General features: G+C 39.4%; 1 long non-coding RNA gene across 1 annotated transcript; it reads right to left on the minus strand.

Annotated features, from left to right (window-relative positions):
* Positions 1-3,336: 3,336 nt before the first annotated feature.
* LOC133425288 (uncharacterized) lies at positions 3,337-7,498 on the minus strand. Its single transcript, XR_009770946.1, has 4 exons — positions 7,427-7,498; positions 4,579-4,664; positions 4,219-4,332; positions 3,337-3,511 (listed from the first exon to the last, which is right to left on the minus strand). It is a non-coding gene; the product is annotated as an uncharacterized LOC133425288 (long non-coding RNA).
* Positions 7,499-9,847: the final 2,349 nt, after the last annotated feature.

Below are 9,847 nucleotides of genomic sequence, written 5' to 3' on the forward strand. Positions count from 1 at the left end.
GTTTCTCATCTCTTGGTTACATTGTTAGGCTTCCTTATCCATGAAAATATTGGTTTTAATATTCTTGGTGTGGGACTCTGGGCCTTTTTTTGTTAGTATAGCCCTTGATTTCAATTTTAAAAACTGGTAAAAAAAGCCTCAGGAGAATCATATGAATAAATAAAAGGTTGTTGTGTTACCTTGCTATTACTGAGGGGTATTAGAACACATCTCTTAAATCCATTTGTTTCATTTATCTTTTCTTTTTAATATTATTAATTAGTCAAGTCAAATTTTATTTGTATAGCACATATAGCACGGCTGAGTTTTGAACTAACTGCAGGCGTCGGAGTTGAGATTGGTCCATGCCGGTATACAGGGCGTTGCAGTAGTCCAGTTGTGAAGTGACGAAAGCATGGATGACTCTCTCCAGATCGCTCTGTGGCAGGTAGGCTTTGGCCTTGGAAATTGTGGCAGGGTGGAGAGGTTGATGGGACACACTCACCTGTGTCCCATCCGCCTGAGTGGCTGCCGTGCCTCTACCCTGCCTGCCTTTTATTATAATCACCCAAGACACGTGCTTCCAGCTCCTTCACAGCATCACCCTTCAGCTTCAGTCTGACCACCAGTCTCAGCAGCAGCTTCTCCTCTTATAAGGCTGGCAGGGTGGAGAGGTTGACGGGCCACACCTGTGTCCCGTCAGCCTGAGTGGCTGCAGCTCCTCCACTCTGCCACAGAAATGGTTCTCAGGTGGAAGAAGCTTTTACGAACTACTGCACTGACCTGCTGCTCAAACTTAAAGGTACTGTTGAAAATCAAGCCCAGATTTCTGCCAGAGGGCCTGATGTTAGAGGCGAGAGGGCCCAGGGTATTGATAGAGAAGGCTGGAGAGGTTTTTCCAAAAACAATGGTCTCGGTCTTGCTCTCGTTGAGGTTGAGGAAGTTTCTACCCATCCATGCTTTGATGTCAGCCAGACAGTAAAGCAGTGGATGGAGTGCAGCCTGCCCATCAACCCTGAAGGGGAGATACAGCTGGACATCATCTGTATAACAGTGGAAGAAGATATTATGGTTGGTTTTGATTTCCCCTTGGGGTAAAACGTACAGCAGAAAGAGGATGGGGCCTAGTATGGAGCCTACTATATAGCAGGTCACTGCTATATAGTATGTAGCAGTGACCTGCTCCTAGTGTATACTATAGTAACATCTATGGTGTTATGGGTCAATTTTTGACCCATATACATTTACTTCAAGGAAATGGGAAAAAAAAGTATTTTTCAGCAATAGAACTTTAAAAAATTGTCACAAGTGATATTGTGACCCTGCATGCCAGTAGTCAAATCAAGGACCAAGCGTTTTCCTTGGTTCTTCTCAGGGATGCCACTCGCAGTTTTGCCTGTGTAAATCTGTAGGTTCCAGGCATAGCTGTTTTTGGCATCGCAGCCTGTCCAGATTTTAATGCCGTACTTCCCTGGCTTACTGGGTATGTATTGCCGGAAGGGGCATTTTCCTCGGAAAGGGAGAAGACGTTCATCCACTGTCACCTTTGGCCCTGGGTTGAACATCAGTGGAAGGAGCTGTACCCATTTCTCCCAGACATCCCTGATGGGGGCAAACTTGTCAGATATTGCTCTGGTATCCCTGTTGTCAAATCTGAGGACTCGTGACATCATTCGAAAGGTCTGAAGTGACATTGTTGCCCGGAAAATATTTCTGCCTGTCGATGCATCCCAGAGATCAGTGGACTCATTGCAGGATCTGTACACTCCAGCAAGAAGAACACCACCAATACAAGCATCCAGGCATTCCTCATCCATGTCTTTCCACATGTCGCCATGGACTTTTTTCCCTTCAAGGTTTGTCATAGCAATTATGACTCTTTTTATTGACAATGGCATAAATAGCTCAAAACATGTTTTGATATCACTGACGCTTGTCAAAGCAAACCTTGTGATTCCAGGGGTCTTTTTGATGACATTTTCAGCAGCTGCCCTGCCATGTATCATCAGGTACTGAGCTCCAAAGTATCTTTCCATTTTTGGACTTTAATTTTTCAGCAGGATAAGCTTCAGCACCAGTGACCTCTTCGTCAGACCCACCAGATGTGTCAGTATCTTCTGGATGATACTCCACATCGTCTTCCTCCTCAGAATCCTGCTCCTCTGCATCACTATGCTGCTCATTGTCGTCTCTATCATTTTCACCAAAAATATAGTCCAGAACTTGGCTTACTGTAAATCTTCTTCTCATCTTTGCATGCTGCAAATTGGAGATGTGCACTCGGCAAGTGAAATGAGTGAATTGACCTACATGGCTGGACATGCCCGACTTTATTTGTTTTTGTTTATGTGCAGGTAAACTGGAAAACAAAAATCCAAAATGAGAATCCACTGAAGCTCACGTGACTGGGAGAGGAGCTGGCTGTCTGACAGTGAAGTTATTATTTCAGTTTTGCTCTAATTATTGCTTTATAAGCGTATTTTGTAACCGGGTCGAAACCGACCCCAACACCACAAAGGTAACAATTTTAATCAGAGCATTTTATAATTTAGTGAAAAAAAATATATATATTATTTTGTTGAAATAGAGGTTCCTGACAAAGTCAAAAAGCCTTGATGCAATAAACGCATTTTTGTGGTAGTTTTATTAATTTAAAACCTAAGAAAGGGTCGGTGGCGACCCTAACACCAGACGAAGGTGAAGGCCAAATGATCCTGATTCTCAGTCTTGTTGTGGAGGAAAAGATGTATTGTAACTTGCTCTGAGGAGGAGACAATAATCTAAAGACATTCAAAAGAGGAACAATGAGCCTGATCCCAAAGTTGGAGAATATTCTACCTGCTACACCACGGTCTGTTCATGAGCAAAGGAGAAAGACATTAAGAAGCCCTTTGTAGAATCTACCTAACATTATATATTTATGATTCAAGTGTGGGCCAATTATGTATCAATTGTGAAAAATTAGGTTAGAAACATTAACTGATAATATAAGCTGACTGAAAGATGCCCAGAGAACATAGTTGTAAAGCTGAAGGGATTTCTGATGATCATTCTGTCAATTTTCAACATTTGTTACATTTAACGATGTCAGCAGGAACAAGCTTTACATCTGGGACCTGCTTGTTCAGCTTTACAAAGACCAGTATCAGAATAAGATCTGAAAGTAAAGTACCCTTCACCAGTCCTGATAATTGAAGGTTTTGAAGTACTGATGTTCAGACATTTCAAGTTTACTGGTTAAAAGTGTGAATGAATCCATCCATGTATCCATGTTTATTTGAATTCATGATGACAAGGTGGACAAATCAATGAATTCTCTTTTCATTTATTCAAAACAATTCAAACATATTTTCATGTGAATGCAACAGAGTGGATCCAACAGAGAAGCTTCCATAGATCAGAGATGATGGTCCAGCCGGGGATGAAGAGGCTCAGTTGCAGAGGTCGGTGCTGCAGCATCTTGCAGATATGCCAGGTGATGCCTTATATCCCTCACACACCCACCTGTGCATGCATTCACGAACCATACTTGCTATAATGAAAAAAAAGGGTAATAAATTACACTCTGAATGTGAACATACTTGATAAAAGGAAACTGCCAGCATAGCATTATTCACTCATTCAGTGAAATCAGCAGTAGGTTATATCAGGATATTTATGTCAACCTTCATCAAAACTTTAGGGATAAATTACAACACTCTGGGTTTTTTTATGTCCTAATGTTCCCTCTTGTTTGTAATAATCCTTCAGTCCTTATAAATAAAGTCTCTTTTTTAAGTTCTCCAACATTTATCTCAATATTCCATTTCAGCAGTGAAGTTCACAAGTTCTAAAGTTTCATTCTCCAGAGTCTAAATTAAACTGCAACATAGGAAATATGTTGAATTAGACTGAGTTTATTGTACCAAACTTGAACCACATAAATAAATACAAATATATGGCATAATATCTTCTCTCCAGCTCAACATAGAAAATAATTTAAAATGAAAAAAAAAATGTTGCAGTAAAATGTAAAAATTTGGAGGATAAACACTCAACTCAACTAACTTAGACAGTCACACTAACTTCACATGAGATTAAAAACAGAAAAATGTTCCTTCCACTTCCACTAAACTCTTTCAGAAGAGATCTCTTCAATTATAAATAGATTGTCCTGACAGCTCTGTAATGGTTAAGATAATTGATTTATCATGATTTAGGTTTCCCAGAGGAACCATCCAACCTCCATCGACTACTTACATCTGAATTTGACGAGAGCACATACATCATCTTTTCCCCAACAGGTTTGTGGCCATGTGGGCGTGCACGTTCTGCTCCCACCCGCCCAGCAGCGGTTGCATCTCAGAGCTTCTCCTGGGACACAGTAAGGAAAACCTTTTACAGTGGCTGCAATAACCACAGTAATCAGAGAAACTGTGCTATAATCACTGCTGTAACAAGTTGGAGTGGTGAGACCTACTGTGTCAGGGGATGTTATGACAATTACGTTTTGACAGTAATTACTGATGTATAAGATCAGTGTGACCAGCTACCGTACTAAAAAAGCAGAGAATTATCTCTTATGAGACATGTATAAAAGTTTGTCTGGATCCCACACACCTTGACACAGAAGCATCAGGAGAAGGATGGCACATACTGCAGTTCTCATCTTGTAGTCTGGAGAAGACAGGCTCTGGTCCTGAGAGCTGGAAACAAGTACAGCTGGTTTAGACACACAATCCTGGACTGATGGAGATATTTGTACCCACTCCAACTGGCTGATGCAAAAGGGTTGAGAGGGATGCTGTTCAAAAAGTCAGTAATGTTCTGTAAATGATGCAATAAAATTGTGATATATTTTGAAAATGTTAAATGTAAAGTTAATGTAAATTGGACAAGTGTTCGATACTAACCCGAAAACGTGAAATATCATCAAACTCTTATCTATTGTTATATTATTTTACCTGTTTTTAAACTATTTAAATTATGCTTTATTTATCTAGCGCTAAATCACAAAAAATGCCCCCTCTAGGCATTTCAACAATACCGTACATTTCATTTTAATTAAAGCTGCAAGCAGCGATGAACGGTCCTCCACCATTGTGCACGTTCAGGCTGCAGTGGAAGCTTGTATGACTTGATGTAGATTCTTCAGAACTGGACATTTAGCGGATGAAACCACCCACGACTCTCTATATCAAACCATTCAAAAGTTATGGCAGAAAGTAGGAACTATCAGATATGGACCAATCAGACGAAGGGGGCGCGCTTTTTGGCGTCTAGCGTCGCCACGGTAAGGTTTTTTACTGAGAAAAGTAATGTGCGTCGTCGCAGGATGGAGACGCACATTTTGATGTATAACACACCTGGGTGCACGTTACGGTTCAGGCCGCATTAACTGCCGAAGAAATGGCATACATTGCGCCAAAATTACACGATTCATTCAAAATGGCCGACTTCCTGTTCGGTTTCAGCCATGGCGCCAAGAGACTTTTCTTTAAGTTGTGACATGATACAGGTGTGTACCGATTTTCGTGCTGTTGAGCCATTAGGCCACGCCCATTAATGCAAACCATTAAATATCAAATTTTTCGCCAGGCCTGACTTGCGTGCAAAATTTGGTGACTTTTGGGGCACGTTTAGGGGGGCAAAAAGGCCCTCATTTCGAGAGAATAAAAACTAGAAAAGTTCCTTCAGATACAATACGGCATTCGCACTGTAAGTGCTTGGGCATAATATCATAAAAGGATATAAAAACATAATATTTTTTCCCTTTGTAAAATAGTCACTAGATATAAACCTACATGAATTAATTAATTAATTAATTAATTAATTAATTAATTAATTATCTTTATTTTCGTTTTGTTTTTTACAAAAGAAATGAAAAAGTTAAAGTTAAAAAGGTGTAGGCTGAAGCCGTAGCTTATAATGCCCACCTTTTTTATCTTGTGATCAGCTTAAATATGAAAAATTAGCATTAATCCGTGGAATCAAACAATGCATAAAGAAGACAAAAATAAATAAGACAAAATATAAAATTGACGTTTCAGATTCTAGAAGGTTTTTGATAATATACTTTACAGTTATAGTGTTTTATATTTATTTACAATATTTTCTTTAAACATTTCCTTAAACTTGTAGATAGAACTACACATTTTTAGGTCGTTGTCACAACTATTCCATATTTCTCTAGCCTTAACTGATGTACATCTCTTTTTAATATTTGTTCTTGCTGTCGTCGTCTCAAACATGAGTTTCCCCCTCAGGTCAGAGCGGGTTTCTTTTATTTGGAACAAATCCTTAATGTAGTTTGGTAGTAGTTTCTGCTGGGCTTTAAAGATAAACAAAACAGTTTTCTGCTCTACTATATCATGGAATTTTTAAGTATTATATTTAATAAAGAGAGTATTTGTTGGTTCATAATAGTCAGATCAATTAATTATCCTCAAAGCTCTTTTCTGAAATAAAAAAATAGGGTTTGTATTTGTTTTATAGGTGTTACCCCAAACCTCCACACAATAAGTCATGTATGGAGCAATCAGAGGTGGTAGTAACGAGTTACATTTACTCCGTTACATTTACTTGAGTAAGTTTTGGGAAATTTTGTACTTTTAGGAGTAGTTTTGAATCACTGTACTTTTTACTTTTACTTGAGTAGATTTGTGAAGAAGAAACTGTTACTCTTACTCCGCTACATTAGGCTACGTTGAGCTGTTACTTTTCTTTTATCCCTTTTTTCCACGTACGCGTCAATCTCATGACATCACTGGGTGATTCTTTGGGAAAAATGTTTGTTTTTGCATGTTTTGTCACATTTACACAGACTCAAACACACACAGAGTTTCTATGAGTTCATGTTTGTTCTAGTTCTGCCTGGTTAAAAAAGAAAAGTACAAAGGCTTGAAATTTTGTGCTACTTGTGCTTAATTTATTTTTTTATTTTTTTTATTCTGTTAATATTTTATTTATTTTATTATTTATTAAAGTACTAGAATTTACTTTAAGATTATTTTAATTTAAGATATTTTTTATTTTTTATTAATTTTAATTTATTGTATTATTTTATTGATTTAATTTGCCTGAAGATGATTATTTTGTACTTTTGTCTGTTTGAATGGTTGTGTTAAAAAAATAAATAAGACGTTACTCAACAGTTACTCAGTACTTGAGTAGTTTTTTCACCAAGTACTTTTTTACTTTTACTCAAGTAATTATTTGGATGACTACTTTTTACTTCTACTTGAGTCATATTATTCTGAAGTAACAGTACTTTTACTTGAGTACAATTTTTGGCTACCACCTCTGGGAGCAATACATCAAAAACTGTGCTCTTTGACAGAAGATATAATTTGTTTTACTTAATATTGCTAGGGTTTAAGACATTTTTGATTTTACACTATTTATATGTGATTTCCAGCAAAGTTTACATGAACATTAAAAGAAAGTCTGCAGTGAGAGTGTGGTCTACCTGTACAGTGGAGGGTTGGGTTGCACCTTTGTCTTCTGAGACAGAATGTAAAATGTTCGTCTCTGCCTTCAATAAAGAAGTGTTGTCTTTACAGTCTGCTCACTCTTTTAATATACTCGTGCATCTACCTGAAGAGCCGGCCCTTTGTCCTTCTGACACCATGTGATTGATAATGCAATAAAACGGACATGGCTTTAAAAAAAGGAACTTTCCCAGAAACATTGTGTCTGAGGATTTGATAGATTTGATGAAGCAATAAAACGGACAAAAAACAGTCATTGAACACTATAACGGCAACATTACTTTCTTCATGTTTCTGGTTTGGATGTTGCTTTCTTTCTTCACTCTGACAGTTGTGACCCCTTTAAGGTCACATGATCATCATCCTCAGTCTTGTTGTGGAAGAAAAGATTTATTGTAACTTGCTCTGAGGAGGAGACAATAATCTAAAGATATTCAAAAGAGGACCATTTATAACTAGAGATGCACGATATTGAAATTATGACCGATATCCGATATTTTCAGGGTCATATCTGTCGATACCGGTTCCAATACCTAATATGTTTGTATTTTTCATATTAGGCATACTGAAGACAACACACAGGACCACAATGGAAATAAGCTCTCTGCCCTGAGGCCTTGGTCCTAAATATTCAATCAATCAATACTCAGTTTCTAAGGCCCAATCCCAATACTCCCCCTACTTTTCTTCACTCGCCCTTCTTTTCTTCCCTACCCCTAAAAAAGAAGGGGGAGATTTTAGGGCACTTGAGATCTAGGGCACTTGGCCCAGGGGCCTGTCCCAATTCTCCTACTCCCCCTCGTTTTCATCCCTAACCTGAACAGGAAGCTGAGAGCCAAAAGCTGTTTTAATTTCAGCTGTAGCACTGTTAATATGCCACTTTATTAAGTTTTAATATTTTTTCATGCGTAAAGGTAACCGTTAAGATCCCCAACCTGGGCTCAGTTTATCCAAATAACGCCTGTTAAGAAATTTGACTCGACGTTTTCGGAGATGAGAAGAGCCCCCGGCCCCGGGGAGCAGCAGCAGCTGTTACCATGGTAACAGCAGCAGCAGCTCACAGCCCGAGTACAGACGTGATCGCTGGGTCGACCCACGCCGTCAGCCCGGGAGAGAAACCTGCAGCTCTGTTGAGAATTACGCTGGCTGAAATAAATAATTTAGGAAGATGTCGGTTTAATAGATGAAATCTAACAGTTGTAGCTACGCCTGTTAGGAAATTTGCTCCGAAAATTTAGAGATTTCTGCCTGCCGGCTCCGGAGCTTATGGGTCCGCTTTAAATCGACGCAGAGCCTACGGCGTAGGGTACGGCGTACGGCGCGCGTGGCCGCGTAACCTACGCCGTAGGCTCTGCGTTGGTGTAACGCGGAACCATAAAACAGCTCCGCTATCTTCACTTCAGCTTTATCTGAAAGTGTGTAAATTAGCCAGATAACAGCTTTGTGGTTTCTGAAAACTATTATATCAGAAACATCCAAAACAAATCTGACGAGTCACAGGATTATTTCTCTCTATTTCCCACGAAAAAAATGTTTGCTCCCTTGGTCACAATCTGAGACGAGTCTGCAAATGATGTTTGCCCTCGGTCGGCGAGTCAAATCGACACAGAGCCTACGGCGTAGCTTACGTAGCTTACGGCGTAGTTTACGTAGCCTACGGCGTAGGCTACGTAGCCTACAGCGTAACCTAACAGCCTTTATTCCAGCGCGATCTTCGCGAACAACGGACAAAAAAGGGATTATGTACATTCACTGAGTGAATATTATGAAAGTAAAATATATATTTCTCGCTAGAAATTTTATCAAAATGCATTTTTATGCAGAAACTAACTCAAAATATTGATTTTATTCACACAAAAATAAGAAAATGTCCGCCATGTTTTTTTTTTGGATTCAGTCTGCAAATGACGACGAAAAGCATTCTGGGAAATTTTTATAACCCCTCACTCGGGAAGTCAGCATCTGAAATCACTCGATGTGAAAGGGCTATTTTCAGCCCCTCGCCCTTGTTATGCCCCCTCCCCCTAGGTGAAAAGAGGAATTGGGACACCACTACCCTCACGGGAACGCGCAAAATTTAGGGTTAGTGAAGAAAACGAGGGCGGGAGAATTGGGACATGGCCTAAGTGTCTGCTTTCGCTGCTGAAAAGACAGAAAGACATCTGAAAAGTAGCGCCGGTTAGTTGGATTATAGCAGTTGTGAAACCAGACGGCGGAATCCTGCATCTTCATGTGGGTCTTTAAGTTTGTGGTATTAAATGACGACGGTTTATTCCCTCCTCGCGCTACTTCACCAAGTTCGCCAAGTGGCAACTCTGACGTCAGTTTCACTGACTTTAAAATAATTCCACAGCTGAAACATTTTTCTTGCTTTCCGTGACCATGGGGACATGGCCACT

Source organism: Cololabis saira, chromosome 24, assembly GCF_033807715.1.
Source record: "Cololabis saira isolate AMF1-May2022 chromosome 24, fColSai1.1, whole genome shotgun sequence".
Classification (NCBI taxonomy): Eukaryota; Metazoa; Chordata; class Actinopteri; order Beloniformes; family Belonidae; genus Cololabis; species Cololabis saira.